Raw genomic sequence first — 15,092 nt, 5'->3', positions numbered from 1 at the left:
TAGAAACGCTGCCGCTGCCTTCAAACTGCCAATCGGATGGAGAGGTCGTGTCCAGGCCCCACCGCAACCTGACAAGCCGGCTGACGTTGGCCAATCAGGGAGTGCAGGAGGCGGCGCAGGTTTAGTTCGCGTTGACGTTACGGGGGGCTGGTGACGTCAGTTTCGCGGGAAGCTTTGTGCGGCGCGAACGGCTGGCTGACAGGTGCCATGATTTAAAGGGACAGCACAGAGGATCAGGTGTTCTATTCCACTTCCTGTCCCTGAGCACAATGTCCTAGCTTTAGGTATAAGTAGGGATTCCGGGTTTTCTGTGTTTATTTATTCTTTATTTCATGCTGTTCTTATTTTCTTAAAGAATCGGCGGTAACAATGGAAAGGAAATTGACACGCATTTGAATTTGGTGTGTATCGGTGCAGGTTTGTTTAGTTTCCATACGTCAGAACATCCCCTCTGTTTCCTCCACCCATCCTACACCGCTTCCTAAGGCTGCGCTTATAATGACAGTGACGCGATGGTAACGTCAGGCTGTGGTCGCTGGAAAGATCAAATTGAGATGACTTCCAGCGATCGCGACCAAGCCTTCGCGTCGCGCTTACTATAAGCGCACGCGACGGCAATGCATTTGTTTTAACGTTGCGTCATTGTCGCTGGCACTATAAGCACAGCCTAACTCTCCTCCTGCCTTCCTTGACTCTTTTTTTGCTGTCTCAGAGGAGGATGTGTCACTGCTGATCTTCTCTTCTCCCTTTACCACATTCCCTCTTGACCCCATTCCCTCCCATCTCCTAAAACCTCTTGCTCCTACTATAATCCCTACCCTCACACACCTTTTTAACTCCTCCCTCTACTCTGGTACCTTTCCCTCCTCCTTCAAACATGCAACAGTTATACCATTACTCAAAAACAGCAAGCTTGACTCTACCTGTCTTTCTAACTATCGACCTGTCTCCCTCCTGCCTTTTGTCTCTAAACTCCTTGAACGTCTTGTATTCTCTCGCTTGTTCTGCCTTTTCAACACCTATTCTCTCCTAGACCCTCTACAATCTGGCTTCCGCACTGCTCACTCGACTGAAACAGCCCTCACTAAAATAACTAATGACCTCCTTGCTGCCAAAGACAGAGGTCATTATACTCGGGTCATATTACTCGATCTCTCTGCAGCATTTGACACCGTGGACCACCTTCTTCTCCTTCACATTCTCCATACTCTTGGTATTCAGAACAAAGCTCTATCCTGGATCTCCTCTTACCTCTCCCATCGTACCTTCAGTGTCTCTTCTGCTAACACCTTCTCCTCTATCAATCTCTCTGTGGGGGTACCACATGGCTCTGTCCTGGGACCCCTTCTCTTTTCTCTGTACACACTCTCTCTAGGTGACCTAATCACATCTCTTGGGTTTAAATATCACCTCTATGCCGACGACACACAAATTTACGTTTCAATCAAGAGGATTTCATAGCCTCTTTCTTACACACCAGCTCCCAAAATACCATAGGTATTCTACAGTCTTATGACTTATGAGGTTTTCTGTCTAGCAAGTGGGACACTAATTCATAGAGATGATAGCGACCATTACCATTGATTGCGAGCACCGCGTGTTATTTTAACTTTTAGAGTTTTATTTCTCACGTTTGCACGGTTTTCTTCTCTCATGTGTATTCACTGCATATAAAAGCAAAAAATTATTTTTGGAGTGCACCAAAATGTACTTTCTTTGAATGATCACTGACATACTGTAGTCAGTTTTTCATTTATGTGTCAATTATATTATTCTATGTACAGCTCAACCCTGTTATAGCGCGATCCGCTATGATGCGGATCTGCTTATAACACGGTTTGAGCGTGGACCCCGAAAAAATGTGTTTTGTTTTTTCTACTGCACACAGACACAGCACACAGCACACTGGCAGGCACACAGACACAGCACACTGGAAAGGCACACAGCACACTGCACACAGACACTGGCAGGCACACAGACACAGGCAGGCACACAGCACACCCCCCCCCCCCCCTACCGCCCTACCTCTGGTAGTTGCTGCTGCTGGGGGGATCGTGTGCTGCTGCTCGGGGGATCGTGTAGAGCGGCTGCTGGGGGGAGTGCGGGGACTGCTGGGGGAAGTGCGGGGACTACTGGGGGGAGTGCGGGGGGACTGCTGGGGGAAGTGCGGTGGCTGCGGGGGGATTGCTGGGGCTGCTGGGGGAAGTACGGTGGCTGCTGTGGGATCGTGTAGGGCTGCCGACGCCTCACTCCACCTCCTCCCCCTCCCGATCGGGCGCGCGGTGGCCATCTAAAAAAAAATTAGCGCGACCCCAGTTATAGCGCAGTCGGATCGGGTGGCCCCCGAGGACCGCGTTATAACCGGGTTGAGCTGTAATTGGTGCGCAGCTTTGTTATTCATTGTGCTATATAAATAAAGACATACATACATACTGTGACAAACGGCTTACTCCGGGGCTCCGTCGTTTGTCCGGGACTGTTTAGAACACGGTCTTTTAGGGTAGGTTAAATGATGAGGCGTCACGTACTGTTCCTTTAAACAGGCTATGCCTGGTTTATTCAGTCCCAGGCACTGAGACTGCCACAGTGCATACAACAGAAAACAGATCAAAACAAAAGCTGCTCACCTGAGCGATAACTTAACTTAGATATCCCTGACTCAGGGTTGGAAGTGGCTTTTCCACTTCCAACATCAAAACATGGTACTTTTGCAGTCTTACACAAATGAACAGAAAGATTGAACCTGTTTGGGGAAGAGGCTTCTCCCCTCTGTAGTTCAGCAGCCTTCCAGCCTCCTGGCTCTTGTGGGGAGACCAGAGCAAACAGGAAATCAGTCTTTCATACCTGATTCCTAATTAGCATGACAGGAGACAGAAATCAGGCAGCAGACAAACTCTGGTCTGGATCTCTCATCCCTCAGTTCCAGCGCTTGCCAAACTGTGGGATGGAGTGTATGTATTATAAGGCTGCACTCCCAGGCCAAACAGGATAGAAACTGTCTAGTATCCTGGGAGCCCTATATACGGAATTTATTACCATCCCCTGGTTTCTGTCACATATCCTCCCCCCCAGCTCAGACCTCGAGGGATGAGCGACCATGGATATTAGGGAGTGCATCCTTGACAACCCGTCAGCATTGCCATGTTTGTGCCCTGACCTGTGTTCCACAGAAAATTTAAAGGGTTGTAGGCTTAGGAACCACCTGGTCACTCTAGCATTCTTTTCCCTGTTTTGACACATCCAGGTAAGGGGTGCATGATCTGTGACCAACCGGAATTTTCTCCCCAACAGGTAGTATTTGAGCGTCTCTACAGCCCACTTTATTGCGAGACACTCTTTCTCTACTATGGAGTAATTTTTCTCCTGGGGATTTAGTTTCCTACTTAAATAAAGGATGGGGTGCTCCTCACCTTGAGACTCCTGGGAGAGTACCGCCCCCAGCCCTACCTCAGATGCGTCGGTTTGGACTACGAACTCTTTGGAGAAGTCAGGTGTGACCAACACTGGTTGGGCACAGAGAGCTTCTTTCAGGCTTCTAAAGGCCTGTTCGGTTTCGGGGGACCACTTTACCATTAGCGGTCCTCTTGCTTTTGTGAGGTAAGTTAGTGGGGTTGCCTTAATTGCAAAATTGGGAATAAACCTTCTATAGTACCCAATTAAGCCCAAAAAGGTCCTTACTTGTTTTTTTGTAACTGGCCTTGGCCAATTTTGTATCGCCTCCACTTTGAGTGTTTGGGGTTTGAGTAAACCTCTGCCAATAGAATATCCCAGATACTTGGCCTCCTCCAGACCAATAGTGCATTTAGCGGGGTTAGCAGTTAGTCCAGCAGACCGGACTGCGTCAAGCACAGCTTGGACCTTTGGAAGGTGGGATTGCCAATCTTCACTATGGATTACCACATCATCCAGGTAGGCGGCAGCATACCGAGCATGTGGTTTTAAAATTTTATCCATCATTCTTTGGAATGTGGCGGGAGCTCCATGTAAGCCAAAAGGCAACACCTTATACTGAAAGAGGCCGTCTGGGGTTGAGAAGGCTGTCTTTTCTTTTGCCCTTTCTGTGAGGGGAACCTGCCAGTACCCTTTTGTTAGGTCTAGGGTTGTGAGATATCGGGCTTTGCCCAGTCTCTCTACAAGTTCATCTACCCTGGGCATAGGATAAGTATCAAATTTTGACACTGCGTTTAGTTTCCGGTAGTCATTACAAAACCTTGTTGTACCATCTGGCTTTGGGACTAAGACTATAGGGCTGTTCCACCCACTTTGGGATTCCTCAATTACACCTAGTTTTAGCATTTTTTTAACCTCTAAACTTATAGCCTTTCTTTTGGCCTCTGGGATTCGGTACGGTTTAAGGTTAACTCGGACCCCCGGTTCAGAGACTAAGTCATGTTCAATTACGCTAGTTCTACCTGGCCGTATAGAGAAGATTTCTTTGTTTCTTTTCACTAAATTCTGAACCTCTCGTTTCTGATGAACAGACAGTGTTTCAGCTATGCTAACCTCTGGGTCAGTTTCTTGATTCTCTGACGGACCTGGGGGTACTAGGGTTAACAAGACTTCTCTATCTTTCCAGGGCTTGAGTAGGTTTATATGGTAAATTTGCTCAGGTTTCCTCCTACCTGGCTGTCTTACCTTATAATTTACTTCTCCCACTCTTTCCAAGACCTCATATGGCCCATGCCATTTAGCAAGGAATTTACTCTCCACGGTGGGAACCAGAACTAGTACCCTATCACCTGGAGAAAAAATTCTGACCCTAGCACCCTTATTATATGTATTCCTCTGTGCTTCTTGAGCTTTCTCCATGTGTTCCCTCACTATGGGTAGGACTGCAGCAATGCGGTCCTGCATCTGGGCAACATGCTCTATTACACTTCTGTAAGGGGTAACCTCGTGTTCCCAAGTCTCTTTGACTATATCCAGTAAGCCCCTTGGGTGTCGGCCATACAATAGTTCAAACGGGGAGAAGCCTGTGGATGATTGGGGAACTTCCCTAATGGCAAATAACAGGTACGGTAACAAACAATCCCAGTTTTTCCCATCTTTATCAACCGCCCGCCGTAACATGCTCTTTAAGGTTTTATTGAACCTTTCCACTAAACCATCTGTTTGTGGATGATAGACTGAGGTTCTGAGATGCTTGATTTTTAGGAGTTTACATAGCTCTTTCGTTACTTGGGACATAAATGGTGTTCCCTGGTCAGATAGAATCTCTTTAGGAATCCCGACCCGGGAAAACAGAACTACTAACTCTTTTGCTATGTTTTTAGCTGAGGTGCTACGTAGGGGAACTGCCTCCGGATATCGGGTGGCATAATCTAATATTACCAATATATGCTGATGTCCCCTAGCAGACTTTATTAGGGGTCCTACTAGATCCATAGCAATCCGGTCAAATGGTACCTCTATTATGGGAAGGGGTACCAATGGGCTGCGGTACGCCTTGAACGGGGCGGTGATCTGACATTCTGGGCATGAGGAACAATAATTCGTAATTTCTGCCAGAACCCCAGGCCAATAGAAGCTTCGGAGAACCTTTTCTTTTGTCTTTTCCACCCCTAGGTGTCCCCCCAATGGATGACTATGTGCGAGGTGTAATACTACGTTACGGAATGTCCGTGGTACCAACAATTGTTTAGTTGTAACTGATTTCCTTTTATCAACACGATATACTAGGTCGTTCTCTACCTCGAAGTAGGGGTAAGCAAGTGACCTATCTGGTTGGCCAGGAGTACTATTCTGGTCCCGTATATTTCCCCTTGCTACCGCTAATGTGGGGTCCTCCCACTGGGCCTTCTTAAAACTCCCAGGACTGACCTCTAGGTCAGCGAGGGTCTTATCCGGTTCTGGGGTGGTAAGTGTCTGCTCAACATCTTGATTTGGGGTATTCCCTACCAAAGTAGTGATGGGGAAGGGAATTTTACAGCACTCCTCCTTTTCCCCCTTCTTATTTGGGCCCTCGTCAACCTCCATTTCTGAAAAAGGGAAAGGATTTGTTTCTTCTAATACTTCGTTATGGTCCGCTATTGAACTCTGGGCGCTATTCTGAGCGGGGGACCACATTTTTAGAAAATGGGGAAAGTCGGTCCCTATTAACACATCATGTGCCAGTTTGGGTACAATACCCACCTTGAAATCTAAAGAACCAAACTCTGTTTCAAAAAAAACATCAACAGTGGAATATTCATGATTATCCCCATGTATACAACAAATTGCCACTCTTTGTGAACTGTTTCCCTGTTTCTTCTTAATGGGCAAGAGGTATTCGGACACTAGTGTGACCATGCTCCCAGAGTCAAGAAGTGCCCGAACCCTCTTACCATTAACCTTTACAAATGCCCACAGATGGTTATTCAAGGGGTCCTCTGGGCTAGGGCCCATACATTGGGACAACAGCGAATAAGGTTCCACGCTGTTGCATTGCATGGGCTCATAGTTTAGTGGGCAGATTTTTGCTGTGTGGCCCCTCTCATGACAATTTACACATTTAGGTACATAGTCTGTGTCCCACTTAGAGCCTTTTCCCGGCTCCCCATGTTGGCTATTGCCCTTAGTGTGCGAACCACTGTTGCTGGTGCTGCGTGAAGGTGGTCGCCGCTCTTCAGCGCCCCTTAACCCCGGTACCCTTTTACCGTCTCTGGAAGAGTCCTGGAACCTCGGGTAGTGGGGTTGCTCCACGACTGTGGGTTGCGGGTGCTCTTCTGCTGCATTGTACCTTTCTACGAGGGCCACAAGCTCATCCGCATTGTGGGGGTCACTCCGACTGACCCAACGGCGTAAGGCAGAGGGAAGTTTCCTCAAGAACTGGTCCATGACCAACCGTTCCACGATGTGGCTGGCTGAGTTGATCTCGGGTTGTAGCCACTTCCGGGCGAGGTGGATGAGGTCATACATCTGGCTTCGGGTGGCTTTATCCATCGTGAAGGACCATGCGTGAAACCTTTGGGCGCGAACAGCCGTGGTTACGCCGAGGCGGGCGAGGATCTCGAACTTCAATTTTGCATAGACGTTAGCTTCGGCTGGCTCTAGATCAAAGTAAGCCTTCTGGGGTTCGCCGCTTAGGAAGGGTGCGATTAGACCAGCCCACTCAGCTTCTGGCCATCCCTCTCTCTGTGCCGTGCGTTCAAACGTGAGAAGATAGGCTTCCACATCATCCGAGGGTCCCATCTTCTGAAGGTAGTGGCTTGCCCTGGTCATTTTCGGAACTGGGGCTGCCGCTGCCAGTGGAAGGTTACTGATAGTCCCCCTCAGGATCTCGAGTTCCTGTTGTAAGCCCTGAGCGAACCGCTGTTGCTCCTCTCTCAGCAAGCGGTTTGTCTCTTGCTGGTTTGCATTCGCGTTTTGCAGGGCTTCATTCGTCTGTTGCTGGTTTGCATTCGCCTGTTGCTGGTTGGCATTCGCCTGTTGCTGGTTCGCATTAATCTCTTGCTGGGCTATTAGCAGCTGTTGATGGGCTGCATTCGTCTGCTGCTGGTTTGCATTAGTTTCTTGCTGGGCTATTAACAGCTGTTGATGGGTTTCATTCGCGTCTTTCTGGGCAGCGACATTGCGTACCAGCGCACCCACCACGTCTTCCATCTTGTTTGCAGAGGATGAAAAAAACTTTTTTTTTTTTTTCAAAGTTCTTCAACCCGCAGACCCCCTAGTTCTCTGCCCGCATTCTCCACCATATGTGACAAACGGCTTACTCCGGGGCTCCGTCGTTTGTCCGGGACTGTTTAGAACACGGTCTTTTAGGGTAGGTTAAATGATGAGGCGTCACGTACTGTTCCTTTAAACAGGCTATGCCTGGTTTATTCAGTCCCAGGCACTGAGACTGCCACAGTGCATACAACAGAAAACAGATCAAAACAAAAGCTGCTCACCTGAGCGATAACTTAACTTAGATATCCCTGACTCAGGGTTGGAAGTGGCTTTTCCACTTCCAACATCAAAACATGGTACTTTTGCAGTCTTACACAAATGAACAGAAAGATTGAACCTGTTTGGGGAAGAGGCTTCTCCCCTCTGTAGTTCAGCAGCCTTCCAGCCTCCTGGCTCTTGTGGGGAGACCAGAGCAAACAGGAAATCAGTCTTTCATACCTGATTCCTAATTAGCATGACAGGAGACAGAAATCAGGCAGCAGACAAACTCTGGTCTGGATCTCTCATCCCTCAGTTCCAGCGCTTGCCAAACTGTGGGATGGAGTGTATGTATTATAAGGCTGCACTCCCAGGCCAAACAGGATAGAAACTGTCTAGTATCCTGGGAGCCCTATATACGGAATTTATTACCATCCCCTGGTTTCTGTCACAATACATACATAAAAAGGAATTTGACACTCGTTTGAATTTGGTGTTTATCGGTGCAGGTTTGTTTAGTTTCCATACTCCCCTATGATGCCTTTGTCTCCTACCTGTGGATTAGCTCGCACAATTTCATAGCAAATGATGCTTTTATTCCGGTTGTAACTGAAAGTGCAAGACGATCAGTCAGTGGTGTTTCCCGGTTTAACCTAAAACCAGAATCCCTTGCTATAAGCACTCTAAAGTCGTGCCAATGGGCTCCATTCTATTCGATTTATTGTTGATTATTTTTTAGCAGAATTATGTTATTTTTGTAATATGCACAAAGCGCGATGGTGCGGCCGAGAGATGGTCACGGTGACGGTTCAGCCAATGAGGCTGAGGCCACGCCCCCGCCACGCCTCCCCGTCGCGAGTGATCTGAAGTCCTCAGATCGCTCGGGTGACGGGCATGAGCGCTGCCAGGTGCTCCGTCGCCCGCTCACTGGGACCGTAGCCTTAAAGCCAACACTAATTCGGCTAACCTCGGTAGGACACCCCAAAACCATTATGGTAATGTAAACATTACTCCCCCCCCAAAAAAATATTTGAGCTTTGTCACTGATGATGAACACGGAAAGGGAGGATCCGCGTTCTTCATATGACGTAGCTACTATGTCATGGGGTCCCTGGACAGCCAGGCCCCATCATGACGTGGTAGCTACTTCAAACAGGTACCCAAAGGGTTAAAGACCTCTCTCCCCTTGTTACATTCCCTTGGGACCATGAACAATAGGACAGGCACAGAGCAGCAGCCATCAGTGCAGAAGCTTGACTGGGATCCGGTTGTGTGTTAGGTTGGAATAAGTCTGCATCCCTGTCTTCAAATGGTCAGCCTCTCTACTATATCAACATGCTAATATACAAGGGAAGTGCCACCAATGACCCACATGAATTAAATAGGCACATACTGTAAACCCCACAAAAAGTAATTTCAATATACATTTTATTATTAACAATGGAATTAGTTTAGATACAGATGCAATCACTCTTAACCCCCTCTCTACCTGAGGGGTCTGGATACTAGTAAGCTGTTTACTCGCACCCACTTATCACTCTACGAGGAAGCACATAGCTGTTTATTCGCACCCACTTCTCACTACGAGGAAGCACAGACCTGTTTATTTGCACCCACTTCTCACTCTACGAGGAAGCACAGAGCTGTTTATTCTCACTCACTCTACCAGGAAGCACAGAGCTGTTTATTCTCACTCACTCTCACTCTACGAGGAAGCACAGAGCTGTTTATTCGCACTCACTCTCACTCTATGAGTGTCACGCTGTTCAGCCGCCCGCAGACCAGACCAGTCCCCTGTACTGAGGTGGGATGTTGAGTATACACACCGACAGCAGAGGGAGCGGGTCCGGGATGTGGTTGTAGCGTGGCCAGGCCTGGGTTAAGATTCAGAATAGTCGTTGTACTTGCCGAGTTCAGGAGTATAGAGAGTTCCGTAGTAAAATCCGTTTCCGTGTCCAAGGGTCTGAGAGGTAAGAATCGTGATGGGTAAGCCGAAGTCGGGAGCCAGAGAAGGTAGTCAGACAAGCCGGTACAAATCTGCCGGAGTAAAGACAAAAGGAAGCATGACACAGTTTCCAGGCTACACAGAAAGCAAGGAGCTATGCAGAGCAAGGAGGAAGTGACAGTGCAGGGTATTTAAAGCGGTATCCACCAATCCGGACGGGGGCGTGACGAAGAGCAGCTCCTGAGAGGCTGGGAGTAACAGGGCTCAGCTGAGAGTGCAGGGGGCGTGGCAAGGACTCCCGTGCCGAGCAGGGGCGGAGGCAGGCATGGCGCGCGTGTTACAAGTGCCAGGGATAGATGAGCGCCCTGTAACACCGGCGCGAGAATCCAAGATGGCGGCCGCGGCGTGAATAGCGGTAAGTGCCGCGCGACGGCAAGGGTAGCGATGGGCGGCAGCTGCAGTACTGGTAGTGGGTAAGGAGGGGTCACATCGCAGGGGACATGGCCCCCGATTCCTTACAGTACCCCCCCCCCCCTTCAGGATCGACCTCTGGACGATACATCCAAGGCTTCTGTGGGAACTTCTTATGGAAGCGATCCAAGAGATCTGGAGCATGGATGTCTTCCTTGGGTACCCAAGAGCGTTCTTCTGGGCCATAACCCTTCCAGTGAACAAGGAATTGTATCTTTCCTCTGGATACGCGAGAATCCATGATCGTCTGGATTTCGAATTCAGGGTGTCCTTGGACCATAGATTAGTGGGACCGCATCACCATGTATGTCCTTGGACCATGACTGGTTTGGGTTTATGGGTCTTAGCAGGGAACCGTTTGCTCTGGACAAATGGCTTGAGCAGGGAAACGTGGAATACGTTTGGAATCCTCATGGAAGACGGAAGTTGCAGGCGAAATGCCACAGGATTGATTTGTTCCTGGATCAGAAAAGGCCCTAAGAATCGGGGTGCCAATTTCGGGGTTGGAGACTTCAACTTGATGTTTTTAGACGAAAGCCAAACTCGGTCACCTGGCTTGTAATTAGGGGCCTGTTGACGACGGTGGTCTGCCTGAGACTTGAATCCCTGAGCTGCGCTAAGAAGCGCGGACTGGATCTTGATCCATGGCTCCTGAAGAGTAGTTAACCGTTCGTCAGCCACCGGCACTCCTACCGGAATGTTTGAGATTGGCAGTCGACTTGGGTGAAAACCATAATTCACGAAGAATGAGGGTTTCGTGCGTGTACTCATTACGAAGTGAATTGGTTGCAAATTCTGCCCAAGGTAGCAGGTCAACCCAATTATCCTGGGAATCGGAACTAAAACACTAGGTATTGTTCCAGCGTTTGATTCAGTCTCTCAGTTTGCCCATTTGTCTGGGGGTGATAGCCTGACTGGAAGGATAGCGCCATGCCAAGCCTCTTAGAGAAGGCACGCCAAAATTTCGATATAAATTGAGTGCCTCGGTCCGAGACTATGGATGTTGGTATCCCATGGATACGAAACACTTCTTTGGTGAAGATATCAGCTAAGGTGGGCGAGGAGGGAAGTCCTTTGAGTGGAACAAAGTGGGCTTGTTTTGAAAAACGACCAATGATGACCAAAATGGTATTCATACCTCTGGAGGATGGTAGATCCACAATGAAATCCATAGAAATATGTGACCATGGACGTTCAGATACTGGTAAGGGCATGAGCAAGCCTGAAGATGAAGAGTCTTGTTTTGTGCGCATACTGGACAAGCCCTGGTAAATTCATGAACAATCTTTGCCATATTGGGCCACCAAAAAGTACGTTTGATTAAATCCAAAGTTCTCATGAAGCCGGGATGGCCGGCTGAACGGACAGAGTGGCCCCATTCTAGTATCTTTTGATGAAACCTGGGTGCGCATAAAGAGTTCCTTCCGGTACCTCTAGACCACTCAAAATTTGTGTTTGAGCTTCAACGATTTTTTCGAGAATATCAAATGAGTTGGGGGAAATTATAAACTTAGAAGGTACGATAGTTTCAAGGGTTTCTTCAGATTTTTCCTCAGGAGAAAATTGTCTGGACAAGGCATCAGCTTTTGTGTTCTTAGAACCGGGAATATAAGACAGAGTATAATTAAATCTTGAGAAAAATAATGCCCAACGGGCTTGACGAGACCCCAGACAATGCATTTTCGATATAAAGAAGATTTTTATGGTTGGTCAACATAGAAATAGGTTCGCGGGAACCTTCCAGGTGATGTCGCCATTCCTGTAAGGCCACCTTGATAGCCAAGAGTTCTCAATTGCCAACATCATAGTTCTTTTCAGCGGGAGAGAACTTCTTTGAAAAAAAAACCGCAAGGATGTAACTTATCTTGAGGGACGAGTCTCTGGGAGAGGATGGCGCCTGCACCACAATCAGATGCATCAACTTCTAAAGTAAAAGGAAGACTAACATCGGGATGTCGCAGAATGGGTGCTGAGACGAAAGCTTGTTTCAGTGTTTCAAAGGACGAGACTGCCTGCGGAGGCCATACAGACGGGTCAGCTCCCTTCTTGGTAAGGGCAGTAATGGGAGCCACAGTGGTAGAAAATTTTCGAATGAATTTCCTATAGTAATTGGAGAAGCCCAAAAAACGCTGGATGGCTTTGAGAGAGTTGGGCTGAGGCCAATCCAGAACAGCCTTGAGTTTTTCAGGGTCCATAGAAAATCCTTTATCTGAAATTATATAGCCTAAGAAGGCAGTAGAGGATTGATGAAAAAGACATTTCTCGAGCTTAGCATAGAGATTATTGACACGAAGGCGAGCGAGAATAAGCCTGGTATGCTGGACATGGTCTTGAAGATTTTTAGAAAAAATTAGGATATCGTCCAGATAAACGATTACGAAAGAGTTGAGGACATCACGGAAGACATCATTCATAAAATCCTGAAAAACAGCAGGAGCATTGCATAAGCCGAAAGGCATTACAAGATACTCGTAGTGGCCGCTTCTAGTATTGAAGGCAGTCTTCCATTCATCGCCTTCTCGGATGCGAACAAGATTGTAGACTCCTCGGAGGTCTAGCTTAGAATTTTTTTTTGCCCCTTGAAGCCTATCAAAAAGTTTGGAGATCAGCGGAAGGGGGTACCGATTCTTGACTGTGATGAGATTAAGCCCTCGGTAATCAATGCATGGTCTCAGGGATCCGTCTTCTTGACAAAAAAGAAACCGGCACCAGCAGGGGACGAAGAATTACGAATTAATCCTTTTTCAAGGTTTTCTTTGATGTATGCTGCCATGGCTTCAGTTTCAGGGAGAGACAAGGGGTAGGACTTGCACTTAGAACAGCGCCGGGAACCAGATCAATGGGGCAATCATAAGGTCTGTGAGGAGGTAGAACCTCTGATTCCGCATATACGAAATCCGCATATACTTCAGGAAGAGCGGAGTCATACGCCGGGGGTGTTTCCACTCCCGCGAGGACTGTGGTAGGAGAAATGACCGGCAATGGTGAGGAGTCTGACTCTGGCTCCCACTGGATTGTCTTGCCATCCCTCCAATCAATGCGTAGGTTGTGCTGCTGTAGCCAGGGTAATCCTAGGATAACCGGAACGGCGGGAGAGTGCATCACGTCAAAGGATATGATTTCGGTATGAGTACCGGTAGAAAGGGTGAGAGGAAGAGTCTCTAACGTGATGAAGGCAGGTTGCAAAGGACGACCATCAATAGCCTCGAGGCCAAACGGCGACTTCTTGGCGATGAGCGGGATCTTGTTACGAGTAGGAAAATCTTGATCCACAAAGTTACCACCGGATCCTGAATCAAGAAAAGCGGCGTTGGTTACGAGAAAATTCGGGCCTTCAAGCGAGACTGGAAACATAATTCTCTTAGGGAGTTCCTCTTCAGAGATAGGATGAGAAGATATTGACCCCAAAATGAGTCCTTCTTGCCCCATTGGTCGTGTTTGTTATTTGGGCCTTTAAAGGACAAAAACGTATCGTATGCTCAGGAGATCCACAGTAGTAGCAAACACCCTCATTCCGGTGGCGAGCCCTTTCAGCAGTCCTGTCAGGGGTTCTATCGGCAGTCCTGTCGGTATTACAGAACTTTTGACTGGCGATCTGCATGGGTTCTACAGCCTCTGGAGCAGGGCGAATAGCCGGGAAGGATCTGGGAAGAATAGGATCAGGAGACAAAAATCTGGGGCGCTGGCGTTCATGACGTCGCTGCTGAAGGCGCTGATCCACTCGTATACATTGTGTGATCAATTCCTCCAATTCCTGGGGCCTGGGCTAGACTGCAAGTTCATCCTTTACAGAATCGGCCAATCCTTGCCAAAACACAGCAATAAGGGCTTCTTGGCTCCAATGCATCTCCGCTGCGACGGTCCGGAATTCCAATGCGTATTTGGCTACGGACCTACGACCATGAGACAATTGAAAAAGTGAAACAGCGGCAGTATCTCTGTGGGCGGGAATATCGAAAACCTGCTGGAATTCTTGGCGGAAGAGCTGGAAATCCTGGGTGAGGTCCGCACGCAACTCCCAGATGAGAGAGGCCCATGCCAAGGCGTCCCCTTTTAAAAGAGAGTAAACATAGGCTACCTTGGTGCGTCCGGTGGGGAACAGACTGGGAGACATCTCAAACTGTATTTCACATTGGTTCAAAAACCCACGACAGGCTAGAGGGTCACCCGCATTTGCTTTAGGCTTAGGAATCCTGAGTTCTGATGGCCGATTGCCACCCTGCGTGGCTGGGGCCGGTGGCGGAATAGGCTGTAGAGAAAGCTGGGAAAGCTGTTGAATCAGGCCTGTGATCTGAGTTCCCAAAGTTTGAATGCATTGCGCAAGGGTCCCGATTAGTTGGCACACCTCAGTCACGTCTGTTTCTGTTGGGCTCTGCATAATGTCACGCTGTGCAGCCCGCAGACCAGACCAGTCCCCTGTACTGAGGTGGGATGTTGAGTATACACACCGACAGCAGAGGGAGCGGGTCCGGGATGTGGTTGTAGCGTGGCCAGGCCTGGGTTAAGATTCAGAATAGTCGCTGTACTTGCCGAGTTCAGGAGTATAGAGAGTTCCGTAGTCAAATCTGTTTCTGTGTCCGAGGGTCTGAGAGGTAAGAATCGTGATGGGTAAGCCGAAGTCAGGAGCCAGAGAAGGTAGTCAGACAAGCCGGTACAAATCTGCAGGAGTAAAGACAAAAGGAAGCACGACACAGTTTCCAGGCTACACAGAAAGCAAGGAGCTATGCAGAGCAAGGAGGAAGTGACAGTGCAGGGTATTTAAAGCGGTATCCACCAATCCGGACGGGGGCGTGACGAGGAGCAGCTCCTGAGAGGCTGGGAGTAACAGGGC

At 48.5% G+C, this 15,092-nt stretch overlaps 1 protein-coding gene across 2 annotated transcripts in view; it reads left to right on the top strand.

The window, feature by feature from the left end:
• Positions 1-65: 65 nt before the first annotated feature.
• STPG3 (sperm-tail PG-rich repeat containing 3) overlaps positions 66-15,092 on the top strand; it is a 40,667-nt gene continuing 25,640 nt past the window's right edge. Inside the window, exon 1 of one of the 2 annotated variants that reach the window (XM_075579180.1) lies at positions 66-284. The gene's annotated coding sequence lies outside the window, so the exon portion shown is untranslated. Of the gene's footprint in view, positions 285-305; positions 418-15,092 lie in introns of those variants that run through there. The other variant, XM_075579182.1, reaches the window with a different exon arrangement.

The sequence above is a fragment of the Ascaphus truei genome, chromosome 21 (assembly GCF_040206685.1).
Source record: "Ascaphus truei isolate aAscTru1 chromosome 21, aAscTru1.hap1, whole genome shotgun sequence".
Classification (NCBI taxonomy): Eukaryota; Metazoa; Chordata; class Amphibia; order Anura; family Ascaphidae; genus Ascaphus; species Ascaphus truei.
Note: the sequence above shows the minus strand (reverse complement) of the source record. Positions and strands in the feature narration are given on the sequence as shown.